The sequence below is a fragment of the Myotis lucifugus genome, unplaced genomic scaffold (genome assembly GCF_000147115.1).
Source record: "Myotis lucifugus unplaced genomic scaffold, Myoluc2.0 scaffold_385, whole genome shotgun sequence".
Lineage (NCBI taxonomy): Eukaryota > Metazoa > Chordata > Mammalia > Chiroptera > Vespertilionidae > Myotis > Myotis lucifugus.
This window is the reverse complement of record NW_005871433.1, coordinates 110505-124296: the sequence shown is the minus strand read 5'-3', so window position 1 is coordinate 124296 and position 13792 is coordinate 110505. Positions and strand designations below refer to the sequence as shown.

The 13792-nt window shown below is 43.4% G+C and overlaps 1 protein-coding gene across 1 annotated transcript in view; it reads right to left on the bottom strand.

The window, feature by feature from the left end:
- NCALD (neurocalcin delta) overlaps window positions 1-12324 on the bottom strand; it is a 148099-nt gene extending 135775 nt beyond the window's left edge. The window contains exon 1 of the mRNA XM_006101858.3: window positions 12282-12324. The gene's annotated coding sequence lies outside the window, so the exon portion shown is untranslated. The remainder of the gene's footprint in view (window positions 1-12281) is intronic.
- Window positions 12325-13792: the final 1468 nt, after the last annotated feature.

The following is a 13792-nucleotide window of genomic DNA, read 5'->3' as shown; positions in this document are numbered from 1 at the left end:
CCTACAACTTATCTCTCCAGTCCAGGCTCTTTCACTATTCTTCTCTCTTCTGACATGTCATAATTATGGACAATCCCCACAGTCTAGGGTTGCCCAGATTTAGCAAATAAAAATAAAGAATGCCCAGTTAAATTTGAATTTCAGATCAACAATGAATAACTTTTTAGCATAAGGATGTCCTAAATATTATGTGGGACATTCTTAGCCTCAACATGATTCTTTGCTGGTCTGAAGTTCAATTTTAACTGAGCATCTTGTATTTTATCTATGCCCACAGCCTCAATAATTATCTTTTCTCAGATAATTCCTAAATCTTCATTTCTAGCACCAATTCCTTTCTCTCTCCCTCCTTCTCTCTCTCTTCCCTCCCCTCCCCCTACCACCTGGGTACTTTACAGAGTCTTCAATTCATTTCATAGAAAACTGATCTTATTATTTTTGACTCTCAAACCTACTTCTCTCCCTGGCTTCTCTATTTCTATTAATATGATTAATACTTTTTCCAGCCTCTCAATCACCTCAACTCCAATCCAGGAGCCCTTACTAACCAAGTGGCAGGATCTTGGTTGATTTTACCCTCACCGCCACTTTTAAATGTCTTTCTCCCCATTTCCATGGATACTGCACTCAAGGCCCACATCATCTCTGTCGGACTACAACCCATCCCAGGCTATTGAAACTGCCTACTGACTAGTCCCCCGACCTCTACTCTCATCCACCCTCCACCACCCCACACTCAATTAACACCCTAATTGAAGCACAAGTATGGATACGCCATCTCCTTGATCAAGAAGTTTCCTACTGGCTCCTGGTAAAAGTGCAAGCTCCCTAGACAGCACTAGGGCCTTCCATGAGTTGATATTGCTCCTCTTATCTCCCTGTGGTCTCTCCTCTGTGCACCGGAAGCTCAAGGCACATCAGAACACGATGTCCAGGCTTTCCTACCTCTGTTTGCTCACACTTATGCTCACAAGTACACGAATTTGAGGGCAACTCTTGCAGTTTCTACACAAATAGATGCCCACGAAACGCCTTCTGAGTTAATGAAGTCAGTGCTAAATTATCCACATTAATAAGATAAAGTAATTAAATCCACAAATCACTGATGTGATAAAGCAAAGGATCGTACTTTTTCACAAACCCACTGTTTGCTTTCTGCCAATTACGGGTGCTGTCAAGCTCTCAGAAGCATGTCAGGGCCTGTGATGTCAAGTCACAGCTGAACTCTGATAGGACTCCGAGGGGCACAGGCACACACAGACCCCGCCCACTCGCTGCTGCCTCTCCATTTACTTTCTGAACCCTGATCTCTTCCCCATTTCTCAGACTTCTTACACATGGAAGGTTAGAACAGTCTCTGTAAATGTCCTAGGATGCTCTGTTGTATAAGTCTGCAAATAGCTGCATATTCTAAACTGCGGCCAATCTCATACGCTGATCCAAAAACATCTGAGTGCTTTAATCATCTATATCAGGGGGCTGCATCAGGCGAGATAGTGGATATTTTTGGCTTTGCAGAACATATGGTCTCTGTTGCAAGTACTCAATTATGTCACAGAAGATGATACAAAAACAAACAAGTGGGCCTGTGTGCCAATAACACTTTACCTAAGAAACACACAGCTGGCCTGCGGGTCACGATTTGCCGACTCCCAACCTAAATCCAGGATCTGATGAACCATTTGTTTCATGTGTTCTTTCCAAACTAAATTTCATTATAGTCACTTCACTGGAAACAACATCTGAATTTCATTTTGACACAGTCTTTTCTTTTGTCACAAATTATACTTCAGCCAAACTCAGGATCCAAGAGTGAGTGAGGGGAGGCCAGGGGTAGGGACTTAAAGCCCTCTCCAGGCCTCTCCTCCCAGCCCAGTGGACATTCCCAGGGTGGGGACAGGATCGCTATTGCTGATTTTATCTTTTGCCTTGGGCTCAAGTGTGGCTCTGCTCAGCACTGTTATGAATCCTGCCTTTATTTCAAATGCTGATATTTTGTTCATTATGAATTTTTTGCATTAATTTTGATGTTTAAAGGATATTGAAGTAGATATTCCTTATTTCAATTATGGAGTTGTATTGTACCCTCTTTAATTTTGTGCCAAAGTGAGTACCCTACTCCCTTCCCCTTAGAACCAGCCTCCTGTCTGCTCTGCATTGCCAGCCTCCATCCCCAGTTCAGAGATGACGTCATCGATTCTATCCCTGTAACCTTTGGACAGATCGTTCCTCTTGGCTGCTGTGATTCCATTTCAGTTACTGGGTCTGCCTCAGACACAGGTGGATCTGAGGCAGGTGGAAGCTCCATATGAGAGCCCACCTGGCACCATACATAGTTATGACAATATTATTGATTAGATTTCCTATTACATCCCATGACTATGTGGTAATTACCAAGATTGGTAGCACTTCTCAATCCCTTCACCCTTTGTACCCAGTTCCCAACCCCCCTCCCCTCTGGCAACCATCCAACTGTTCCCTGTATCTAAGATCTGTTTCTTTTTTGCTTGTTCATTTATATTGTTCTTTAGATTCCACATATAAGTGAAATCATATGACATTTGTCTTCCTCTGACTGACTTATTTCACTGAGCCTCATACCCTCTAGGCCCATCCATGTTGTGGTAAATGGTAAGATTTCCTTCATTTTCTGGCTGAGTAATATTCCACTGTATATATGTGCCACCACTTTTTATCCACTTGTGTACTGATGGGCACTTGGGTTGCTCCCATAGCTTGGCTATTGCAAATAACACTGCAATGCACATAAAGGTGCATATATTCTTTTAAATTAGTGTTTTGGGCTTCTTCAAATATATACTCAGAAATGGAATTGCTGGGTCATAAGGCAGTTCCATTTTTAATTTTTGAGGAACCTCCATACTATTTTCCAATAGTGGCTATGCCCATTTGCATTCCCTTCAACAATGCACAAGGATTCCCTTTTCTCTAGAGTCACTTCTTAAGAGACATGTTAAGGTGGGAAGGAACTTAAGGGGCTTCATATCCATCATTTAACTTAATGTTCATGACAGTCCCATGGGTTTGATTACGTTCTTTTGTATGGATGAGGAAACAGAGGCTCACAAACCGAGATTACAGAAAATAGGATAGGCACTAGACCAAGACCTTCCATGTGCATATCACAGTGAGCACCCCAAAGGAATGTTCTCTGGGACTGGAAGTTTTGCTGGGAGAAATGAGTACCCAAGCAAAGGAGCCTGAGTGTCTGAGGAAATGGGCATCAGAAGCAGAAAGGGTGTTACCAGCAGGTTAGGGGGTGGGAGGGGCTAGGAGCCCCTAGAAGGATGAAGCCTTGAAGAGGCCCAGGAGGGAAGGCCAATCTTGGCCCTCTTTACCACTCTGCCCAGGGCCATTCCTCTTGGTGCCAGGAGCCATGGTAATCATCATTAAAACAATTGTAATTAGAGCAACTGCTGCTCAACACCCCCAACCTTTCTGGATTCCTTGCTTCAAGAGCTAAGGAACTATTTCCAATTTCTAGTTCCCACTTGTCCCAGGTACCACCATGATTTTGTGATCAGGAGGTGCATCACCTGAACACAAGGCCCAGAGGAGACCATACAGATGGAAAGAAAGATCAGACCAAACTGAGGACAGGAGGCAGGATCTGGGCAAGGGCGGGGGGCACGGGGGGAAGACGGGTGTTGGGACAGGAGGCAGTAGGACACCATTTCCAAGCCGGTGCTGGAGAAATACAGCAAGCACTCCCCTCTGTTGTTTTATGTTTTGTTTTATTTTTTATATTTTATTTTTTAGATTCCACATTGCAACTCATCTGTGTGTGTGTTAATCCTCACCCGAGGATATTTTTCCATTGATTTTTTTTTTTAGAGAGAGTGGAAAGGAGGGGGAGATTGAGAGAGAGAGAGACTGGTTGCCTCTCACACGCACCCTGACCAGGGCCGGGGATCGAACTTGCAACCAAGGTACTTGCCCTTGATTGAAATTGAACCTAGGACCCTTCAGTCCAGGGGCCAATGCTCCATCCACTTCTGGAGAAACATGGCAAGCACTCCCCTTTGGAAAGAAATCACATTTTATGTGACTCTAGGCAACTTCCAAGGAGACATCAGCTCATATGAGAAATCCCGCCTGGTATTCTATCTCCGTAATGAGATGCACAGCGGGCACTTTCAAGCATTGGATATTCTTGAACGTGCAGTTTCACAGCTGCTCACAAGTTCATAAATGCTCTGCGCCTCTTTCACGGTGGAGATGCGTGCCACGCTGGGATTCCACAGGCTGTGAGGCTTCCCCGTCTTCCAAACCGAGCAGCTCAAAGACTCCTCTGGCAATTGTAACCACAAAGGAATAGAAACCACCCAGGCAGAGCGTGAGAGGCCAATCCCGTAAACAGCAGGATGGCGAGGTGTAAACAAGAATAGAAAGGAAACATGCAGCCTTTTAATTGGGTTGCGGGAAACGAGTTAAGTTGGCTCGCGTGAATTGCGCGTACTCCGCGGGAGCCGTCTTAAACTCGGTTCATATAGATTTGCGGTGGAGTGCGGGGAAACGTGTAAACTCGGGCCGATTGTAACTGCATATTACCAAATATTTCATTTCAATCGAACCCATACTTCAAAAGATATAGGCATTTTAACGCGCCATCTTATATTTTGGCGGGAAATTCACCCGACACCGAAGTGTTAAAATTTGTTTTATTATTATTATTATTTTAATATTTTTATTGATTTCAGAAAGGAAGGGAGAGAGAAAAAGAGATTGGAACATCAATGATGAGAGAGAATCATTGATTGGCTGCCTCCTGCACAACCAACACTGGGGATCAAGCCCGCAACCCGGTCATGTGCCCTGACTGGGAATTGAACCGTGACCTCCTGGTGTATAGGTCGATGCTCAACCACTGAGCCACGCCGGCTGGGCCTGCAGCCTTTAATAAGTCATTGCTTTGGAGGAGGCCAATAAGATGGGAACACATTCATCTCTGAATATCATGGAACAGCAGCAGCTCAGAGAAGTGTGAAATCACGAGCCAAGTGGATTTGCAATGATCCATTCCAGGCTGCCAACTCGTCCCTTCTGGCATCAGGCTTGATTTTACAGACTTCTCTTCCAGTGCTGGATGGTTGGGGTTTTTTAATTTGTTTGTTTGTTTTTCCTTTCATGCACCACAGCCAGTATTTTCAAGGCTGTTGCAACTTTCCTAAGTCACATCTTTTTTTCCTCCGTGACCCCACCAACAATGTTGCTCCAGAGAACCACAACCACAATATCTCCATCTTTCATTGGGTTGAATCATGTTCTTTAATGCAGGGAAAATGCGTCCACATATTCATATTGAGTCTTTGTAAATCCTTTACGTGATCACTCGTGTAAAGTGTTGTAGAAGATGCAATGCAGCAAAATCTCAGCATCGCTTACCCTTTCAATCAGTCTGCCAGTAATTGAGCATGAGCATGTAGCCTCCACCGTGGTCTGGGATAACAAGAATGAACTGCAGATCCTGGCTTCGAGGACTGCATAGTCCAAGTGGAAGAGAGAGACTTGAAAACAGTTATGAGAACGGGTGAAGTCACCTTTACCCCTTTCCCTGTGGTGACAATGGGCAAGCAGGCTGCTTCCACACCAATGCCTCTGCAGGGCACGTGGTCAGGGGACTAGGTCCCTGTGGCTAAGCCAGCACAGACATTGGGCAGCACGCATGCTCTCCTATGAGGGGAGGAAGTCCGCTTCTAGCAAGGTCTCCTGCGTCCTTATCCATCTCCTCATTGCCTTGCTCTATGTAACTGTTCTCAACCTTAGACTTCCAAACTGCCTTGCTTGGCTTTATAATCCTGCCTAGCTCTACTTGTTATTATTATTTTTAAAAAATATATTTTATTGATTTTTTACAGAGAGGAAGGGAGAGAGATAGAGAGCTAGAAACATCGATGAGAGAGAAACATCGATCAGCTGCCTCCTGCACACTCCCCACTGGAGATGTGCCCGCAACCAAGGTACATGCATGCCCTTGACCGGAATTGAACCTGGGACCTTTCAGTCTGCAGTCCGACGCTCTATCCACTGAGCCAAACCGGTTAGGGCTCTACTTGTTATTATTAATGGCACCCATGTCATATATACTTATTATGTGCCAAGAATGGTCCATGCTTTAGTTCATTGAATCTTTATAACGTCCTTGAAATGGGCTTTGCTATCCTGGTGTTATAAATGAAGAAAAGGAACCTCAAAAAAAATTTAGAAATGTGTGCACGGCCACACAGCTGCTAAGTAGAAAAACTGAGACTGGCGCCCAGGATGTGTGGTAAGAAAGGTTAGTAAAGACTACATTAGTCCGCCTCTGTAGACACGTGTGGGTGATTCGCTCCGTAAGAACAGAGATCAACATTTGCATCCTTTTCATAACCCGTGGGCAGGGTGGACCTGTGAGCAAGCAGAGTAGGCATCTACCAGTGTGGTGTGATTTAAGGAAGGCTGGACCAGGATGGGTTAGCCAGCCTCACCTGAGACCTCTGTGAGGGTCAGGGCCTTAGAGAATGAGTCCCAGGAGAGATGCCTGGAAGGAGCCTGGGAGCTCTGGGGATGGGCAGGAGGCGCGGAGAGGAGGGTGGGAGTGAAAATAGGGGTGAACATTCTGTTTGGCTGGCCCCACCTCTGTGGCCCCCAGCTCAGGGCAAGGCAAAGGGAAGGTACATAATTCCCTTGAGTTGAGAAAACGCTATTTTGATCGGGTGTGAGAGTTGGAGGCATGGAGGGTGGTGGCAGGTGGGCATCACGTGCTGAGGGCCATGAGCACTGTGAGGTCACAAATGACGAAAGACAGAACCCTTGCCCTCAAAGAGTTTATCGCCTCTCTGGAGAGAGCAAACACCCCAGCAAACAACGGGTGCGTAAGATAAGACAGGAATGACCACGCACAAAACACAGGTATAACAGAAACCCAGGAACAGGAGAGCTCCATGGGGGAGGCAGGAGGTGGTGTCGCTTCCCTGGGGACACAGGGCCCCAAGAACAGTACCAAAGAGAGAGATGGAATGAGTAGGCTGGTGAATGCCTGCCATGCCAAGGGAAGACCCACATGACTACAACCTATTGCTACCAAAGCACCCCCAAACGAGGAAACCCACACTTGGATTTAATCAGCATGATGCAAAATGACTCAAGGATGGTGCAGAAACAAATGCATGCAGTAATAAGCCCAGAATTTCAGTAACGGGTGGAAGTACCAGATGTATCTATTAAGACACATGGCAAGTAGACCCGATGAAGCCAATTAGGCAAATGTAAACCCCTCAGTTATCTCTGTGGGAAAGAGATCTGATGACTAGCCTGGGACAGCAACCTTGGAAAAGTCCAAGACCTGCCACTGGATTCAGTTCTGATAAAGAATCGCTTTATCCTGTGACCTTCCAACCAGAGACAAATGCTCCTCTTCCGGGCTTTCGCTTAATCCTCCCTTCTCCAGCAGCAAAGGTTACTCCTATTTGCTCTAACTTATTTTGTATTTTTATAAAAGGTCCCTTTATTTCATTCTCACAAAGAAAACAACTGCAAGGAAGAAAGGAAGGAAGCAAGCAAGCATTGACCTTTATTTGCTAAATGAGTTATTTCACCACTGGCTACAGGTGATTATGTTCTCACCATTCCGAATAACCGCCCTTTGTGCCCGTTGGCACAAGAGAAACCAAGGACTACAGCCTCGGGCTTAGTCATGAGTGAGCAGAAAGAAGAAAACCAGTGTAGGAAGAGACTTGAAAGAGAGGTGAAGGGCGAGGAGGAGGATCCACAAGAAATCCTTCCTCCTCGTTTCTTAATTGAATTATCTTTCCAGCATATATTTCATCTCAACTTTTGGCTGCTAATGAGTTACGTTTCCACAAGTGCTTTCTCCCAGGTGGCTGTGCATCTGAGACATGAACGGCAAAGGCCTGCGGTTTGGTCTGCTAATAGGTTTGTAGTAACCTCCATGGAGACGCACAGGGACAGTGATCGCATTATCCAAGCCCACAATTAGGCACAGACTTTGTCTAACAAAGGATGCTTGTGCTTTGCTTCCAGATGCACACAGCAACTTGGCTAACGGAGATCCAACGCCTAAGTGTCAGGATTTCCGGGACATTCTGGTGTTCAAAGAAGCAATCAGGGGAAAAAAATTGAACTCATAAGAATCTGGGAGGAGATTCCAATACTGGAGCAAAATGACAGTACCAGCATTTTTGCATTTAATATTTTATCAGAAAAGGATTCAAAATCCATAAAAAGAAATCGGTGAAGATAAATATTTAAGACACTGAAAATATACAAATTTAGCAACATCATGTAAAATGCAAGAAATACAACCTAAACATTACCATCCTACTAATAATTATTAGTAGACAGAATTTTAAAACACAAGTATTAAAAAATTCAACAATCTCAAAAATTGTCATGAAAAGTTGAAAAGCAGACCGTTTTATCTGAACTTTTGTAGAGGTTTCTTGAAGCGCATAAACTTTGTTGCCATTGAATTGAGAACACATTTCTGTGCAAATTTTTTCGCTGCTGAAAAGAAAAGGCCCTAGTCCAGAAAAGGCCATAATCAGGAAAAGGCTGTAGTCAGGGGATGTATTTATGAGCTACCTTCAAATATTTTTCTCTGATTTCTTCATCTTCAAATAACCAGAGCTCTCATTTGATAACTTTGAGGAGGAGTATTTTTAAGCTTTGAGGAGTATAATTTGTGTCGGGGGAGGGAGGGATGAGGAGAAATTAAATCACTTTATTTACCTCAAGCTCTAGTCTGACTGAAAGGAAGAAGCAAGCATTTTCTATTTGTCCTCCTCCTCTCTAGTTTGCTCATATATGGTGGAGCCCCGATACCCAGCTGCCTGTATCTGTTTAAACCTCTCCTGTTGTAGTGGGCACAGCCTAAGGGGATCCCCAGTCAGTCACACCCTCATATAATACCCTCCCTCGAGGCAGGCACAACCCCTGGCTTGTGTCTAGCCACTGGAACACAGCCATGCCGACAGGTCAGAGCGCCCTGGACTAGGTTACATTCTGTGAGACTCCACCTGAGCAGCCTGGAGTCGGAGAGTCTCCTGCTGGCTTGACTCTGTCACGCTGTGGCAGGGCCTGTGAGAAGCAAGTGGCCACGTGGAAAGCAATGTGAACACTATCTAGGACAGCGGTTCTCAACCTTCCTCATGCCGCGACCCTTTAATACAGTTCCTCAGTTGTGGTGACCCCCAACCATAAAATTATTTTCGTTGCTACTTCATAACTGTAATGTTGCTACTATTATGAATCGTCATGTAAATATCTGATATGCAGGATATATTTTCATTGTTACAAATTGAACATCATTAAAGCGTAGTGATTAATCACAAAAACAATATGTAATTATATATGTGTTTTCCGATGGTCTTAGGTGACCCCTGTGAAAGGGTCGTTCAACCCCCAAAGGGGTCGCGACCCACAGGTTGAGAACCACTGATCTAGGAGATGAGAGAGCCTCAGGAGATGGCCAGCAAAAAAGCAGGGGACCTCAGTCGTATAACCCCACCTTAATTCTGCCAATAACCACGTGTTCTTGGAAGAAAAGCAACCCAAGCTTCAAGGAGGAACACAGCCCAGACAAAATCTTGACTACATCTCTGTGATCCTAAGGACAGGCTCCAGCTAGGCTGCACCCAGATTCCTGGTCCACAGGAACTGCGGAATAATAATTACCTGCTCTTTCAAGCCACTCAATTCATGGGAATTTGTTATGCTGTAATATATAACTAATGCACATATCATCATCCACTTTGCACTCCAAGAACAATTATTCTTGCAAAAAAGTTTTGTGTTGCCCTGGCTGTGGGCTCAATGGTTAGAGCATAGCCCCCCCGCCCCTCACACACACACACACAGCAGAGGGTCTTGGGTTCGATTCCCTGTCAAGGGCACATACCTAAATTGCAGGTCAATCCCCGTGTCGGGCATGTGCGGGGAGGCAACCAAAAGATGTGTCTGCCTCACATCTATGTTTCTCTTTCTCTCTCTCTCCCCAACCCCCATCCCTCTCACACTCTCACTTAGAAATCAATAGAAAAAATAGCCTCGAGTGAGGATAAAAAGTAAGTTTTGTGTTGCCAGTTGTTATATTCTTCCTCCTTTGGAGGACTGTACAAACATAGCAGAATGCTTTATAGACATGCACACCTTTATCAAAACTTCAATGCAGAATACAATGATCCACGTATGAGTCTCAAAACAGAAATGAGTTCAACAATTTTCAGGATATTAGTATGTAATTGGTGCTTGAAAAGCGGAGAGTATGCCTCCAAACCAGTTTTTTTCATGTGGGTATTTCATTATTTTTAAACAAACTTTTGCTTTTGAAACGACGTGAGGTTTACAGAATTATTGTGAAGACAGTACAGAGTTCCTGCACCCCACCCCCAGTTCCCACTGTTAATAATATCATACATGAGCACAGCACATTTTTCACAATTAATGAACCAATAGTGATACATTATTATCTACTACACTCCATACTTTATTCATATTCCCCTGTTTTTTATCTCCTGTTTTTCCTGTTCCTGTATCTCATCCAGAATACCGCGTAACACTTACTGATCATGTCACCTGAGCTTCTCTTGGTTGTAACAACTTCTTGGACTTCCTTTGTTTTTGATGACCTTGACAGTTTCGAGGACTATTGGCCAAATAGGATTCATAGGAAGTCCCTCTGTTGGAATTTGTCTTATGTTCTTCTCGTGATTAGACTGGGGTTATGTGTTTTGAAGAGAAAGCCCACAGAGGCAAAGCGCCATTCTCATCACATCATGTGACGTAGACCTGCTTTCAATACAAGGTAGCACTGTTGATGTTGACCTTGGTCACCTGGTTTGAGGTAGTATTTGTCAGGTTTCCTATTGTAAGGTACCCCTTTCCCCCCTCTCTTTCCATACTGTGCTCTTCGGAGGAGAGTCACTATGTGCAGCCCCACTGGGAGTCAGGCTTTACCTCCTAAAAAGCAGAGCATTCCACACACATGGTTTTGAATTCTGCATGGGAGAGTTCTCTGGTCTCCTCAAATACTTTTCCAATGATTTGCTGGTATCAGTACAGTTACTATTTCATACTTTGGGTTAATCCCAATACTAGTTTATTTTTTTGCTCAAATTGTTCCACCTTTGGCCACTGGGGGCACTTTCTCTCCTTTTGACTCATTGCGTCACACTCACCATTGGGGGTATGCTGTTTTGTTTTTTCTTTTAGCACTTCCTTGCTTCCTGGCACTATAAACTGTTCCAGGGTAATTTTGCATATTTCTTGCCATAGTCTTGAATCAACCACTTCTCCAAAGAGTTCTGGTTCCATTTCTTAGGAAATAGTCATTGGAAGCCGATATTTGGATGGTAGGTGTCTTTATTGCTACTGGAGTGTCATTGTTTTTAGACTAAACCAGTTTTTCAATCTCCTAATATGAGACGTTGGAGTATCCCTGTATGCTTAATTTATTTTCACTTATTCAACAAACATTTTTACAGACCTCATTATGTGCCAAGTATTAACATTTTGAAAATATTAACTCATCTAATCCTTGTAATAACCATAACAACTATTATTAGCCCCATTTTACAGACGGAAAAACAGAGGCACTGAGAGGTTTTGACATGCCGCAAGTCATGCAGCTAGTAAGTGGAAGGCCAGGAATTGGTCCCAAGCATCTCCAGATTTGGGGCACTAACCATTATACCACATTGCCTCACAGTGGTGAGGACCTCACAGAGCATAAAATTGATGTCATTTAAGGTACTTCTTGGGCTGTGGCCCAATTTAAAATAAAGGAAGAGGCTGATGCCATGTGCCTCTTGAGAGGACTCTGGAAGCTGCCCAGGATGAAGCTGGTATATACGCGATGACAGATGATGCCTAGGATTAGTGGGGTGCTCACATTGTAAAGTATAAAAATGTCGAATCACTATATCATGCACCTGAAACTAATAGAACCAATATAAGATTGTGTACTAAGTATACTTAAACAAAAATTAAATTAACAAAATTAAAAATAAAAACCATTCCACTCAGTGGCTGCAAATATACTTTGTTATATTCAAGGGTGATGGGCGGTGCCTTATTTATTTCATTTCTACCCATTTTCCTTCCCACAAAAATTAAAGAGGGGCTTTCCTATCTTTCCCACCTATGAAACTCCCATTCATTATGCAAATATTTGAATGAAATTCTCTCTTGTGAAAACCACTGAATGAAACTGCGATTTCCGTTCACAACTAATTGAAAGAAAAATTAAAATGTACACTTACTTTTGACTGTCACGAGTGGATGGTTCCAAGAGACCAAAGTTGAGATGATCTAAAAGAAAACAGGCAAAACAACCCCGCTGAATGCAAATATGTGAATGGGCTGTTTGTGAGGCCCTCACCCCCACTTCTTTTAGTGGCAGAGCGCCACTTCCTATGACTTGGGTGTAGCTGTCAACAACACCTCAGGGAAAGGGCATGCAGGTGGGGTGGAGATGGGGCTCTGTAGAAAGGACTCACCTAGAAAAAGAAGGAAGACTTTTTTATGTACTTATGAAACCCGACTATACTTATTGACTTCTTGCTGGTACTTATAAACTCCTAGGAAGAGGACACATATCCAACAGTCAGGAATGTGGGCCTTCATTTGTCAGTGCAGAGCGAGCACCAAATGAACTGCCTTCAAGATGTGCCAAAGCTAAGGGACATTCCAAAAGGAATTAGCAGACCAAGTGTCTTAATAAAACAGTAAGAAATCACAATGACATAGGTCAGTGAATGGGAGCAGTGTATAAGTTTGATTCATAGGTCAGAACAGTGGTTCTCAACCTTCTGGCCCATTAAATACAGTTCCTCATGTTGTGACCCAACCATAACATTATTTTCGTTGCTATTTCATAACTGTAATGTTGCTACTGCTATGAATCGTACTGTAAATATCTGATATGCAGGATGGTCTTAGGTGACCCCTGTGAAAGGGTCCTTCGACTGCCAAAGGGTTCGCAGCCCACAGGTTGAGAACCGCTGGGTCAGAAGCAAGAGATGATAAAGGGGTTGGTCTGTGAGGAGCCTCACCCAGCATGTATGACTGAGAAGGCTTCCAGGAAGTGGGGGAGAGGTCATCTATTCAATGGCAACATCAATGGATGTGGGAGGGGGGTGGTCTTAGATTCTGCTTCTGGCATTTATAACCGCTCTTTGAGAGAAATACATTTTGGTGCCTCTGGGAGCACCAGTCTAGACAATCTAATCAGCTTATCTAATACAGTTTTAAAACTATCAGCAGGGTCAAAGCCCTCTTGGAAAACCTGTTTTAAAAAAACAATCTCAACTCATATCATTGAATTCTTAAATATCAGAGTGTCACCTTTATTAGAAATAAAATTTCAAGAAATGTGCAATTGTTTGGGTTTTTAAATACCCTCCCTTTTTATTAACAAAAGTCAATTGTAGTAATTCAAGAAGAAAAGGTATTCCAACTGACATGTTAGAAAAAAAAAGGTAATATTCTACCGATTTCTGGGTACTTGATGATGGACCAATCACTGCAAAATGCATCTTAGTCCATACATCAAGGATTCATATTCCTCTAAGCATTTAACAGAGAACTGAATAGAACTAGGAGCTACTCATAACAACCTGTACATTTTTATAACATAGATATTTAGAAAAGATTTTGGCTTAATAAAATGTAATCTTTCCAAGCATGATTTTTAGCTGGAAAAAAAAAATCTGTGAAAGGATTTTTACATATTTTCCTTTATCTCATAGTTACTGTGTGTTGAAAAACAAAC